Source organism: Brassica oleracea, chromosome C1 (assembly GCF_000695525.1).
Source record: "Brassica oleracea var. oleracea cultivar TO1000 chromosome C1, BOL, whole genome shotgun sequence".
NCBI classification, from domain to species: Eukaryota; Viridiplantae; Streptophyta; class Magnoliopsida; order Brassicales; family Brassicaceae; genus Brassica; species Brassica oleracea.
The window spans coordinates 40,625,126-40,627,019 of NC_027748.1; the positions used below are offsets into that span (position 1 = coordinate 40,625,126).

At 34.5% G+C, this 1,894-nt stretch overlaps 1 long non-coding RNA gene across 1 annotated transcript; it reads right to left on the bottom strand.

The window, feature by feature from the left end:
* Positions 1 to 405: 405 nt before the first annotated feature.
* On the bottom strand, positions 406 to 1,817 carry LOC106296861. The gene is made up of 3 exons (XR_001261335.1): positions 1,475 to 1,817; positions 711 to 883; positions 406 to 607 (listed from the first exon to the last, which is right to left on the bottom strand). It is a non-coding gene; the product is annotated as an uncharacterized LOC106296861 (long non-coding RNA).
* Positions 1,818 to 1,894: the final 77 nt, after the last annotated feature.

Sequence of the window (1,894 nt, forward strand, 5' to 3'; positions counted from 1 at the left end):
AAATAAGTGACAAAAACCCTAAATGTGCAATGAATTAATTATGAAATAATTCTTGTGTTTATACTTCAATTACTCTAAAATATAGTAAAAATAACATTTTAAATATTGAGTTTAAAATAAAAACATAAAAACAAATATTAGTAAAATAAACGATAATAATTTGAACATGACAAAGAAATGAAGAACATGAGAAAGAAGAACAAAGGGTTGTAAGTTATAACGTTGAACGTTTTCGAGCCTTGTAACATTGATTTTGTGATGTATATAGTACAAACCTCATATTTACTCCATTCAAAATCATAGCAAGTGTAAAGACAAACAATTTTCTTAAAGTACGAGAAAGTCAAAACATACTTGTACATGGTGCTGTTATAATCAAATGACTAAATAATTTGGTAATGAAACTATTAAGAACGTTGTGACAAATCCTAATGTGGAAATCATTACATAAGTATCATCAATACAACCTTTAAGGAATCGACCTTTTCTCAGGATTCAAGGGAATGTACTCTGATGTCGACTACACTGAGAGACAATAGATATTCTGCTATTTTAAAACAAGACTAGCTTTGCACAATGAAGCTTCCATGGACCTCTGCGACTATCACTGAAATAAACAACCATCTACCAAAGTTTACAATATGAATCTTCTTAACCTGTTAGAAATTCATCCCGACACAAAACAGAAGTATATACAATTATGTTGATACCTCTGGTCTTTGTAGGTCGATGGAAATTCCTTGCCTTGGATCTTCTCCTTGACTAAGAGCAATCAGCGATAAGCAAACATTAAGCGTGATGCCTTGCTACTGTCGTTGGAAACAGAGCCTTGTTTCTGTGCGTTCGTGTGCTGTGAAGAGAATGAAGCTTGGTCACTTCCATCCTAAATCAGAAAGAGAATCAATTGAGTGGTCAAAAAAGGTTTAGGGAGATGACTTTGTCTAATTTGCCTAAAGAGAAACTGAAAAACTTAGCACAGCCAAAGCAATATCTCAACTGAAGAAGTAGGATCTTTGAATGGATTTAACGAGTTTGAAAGCAATCAAGAAGACTAAAAGAGAATTAAAACTTGTTGGCTCTGTATTCAGAACAGGGGATTGAAAATATTGAAACCCAATCAGCAATGGTAATCAAAACCAAAACTAAAACCAAAACGCAGATTTTTTTATATAAAGAAACAAAGAGCAATTACTCAAGAAGATCATCATCAGTTTGAAGGCAGTAAAAAAAAAAAAGACAAGACAAGTAAAACTCAAGACTTTATAGAGAAACAAGGACCAATTAACCATCAATATGATCAGTTTTTAAAACCAAGAGATTCAGCATTGTAAAAGAAATGCACAGAGAGCTAAAGCAGTTTTCGTAATGAACTCAATTCTTATTTTACCAAAAAAAAAGAAGAACTCTATTCTTGTAGTGAACTCAATTCTCTACAACATCTAAGAGAAGATAACCCAAAAGATGGAGATATAACCTTTGATTTCGTTTTCGTTTTCAGAAGATCTTCGATTTCGATTCTGAACAAGGACTCATCTAACCGATGTGAGGGGCCTTCGATTTCGATTCTGAACAAACCCCTCGCCTTTGATTTCGATTCAGAACAAACCTCTCTCCTCCCAAAACAAACCTCTCTCCTTCTTCCGCGACGGCCAGGAGGCCCTATTAAGACAAAACCGAGAAGAGTAATCGAGAGAGAAAGGAGATGATGCAAGAGAGAGAAGCCGAGAAGGTTGAAAGACCAAACTCTCCTCCACCCATGTGTGCTATAAGATACGTTTCCTTCAGGAGCCAAATTAAGAGCACGATTGCCGCAGACTGTTAAGGCGGCTCTTAAGCTAATTAAGCAAAAAAAAATAAATGAAAAACACTTAATTACAGAAAGAACACGTCTTAT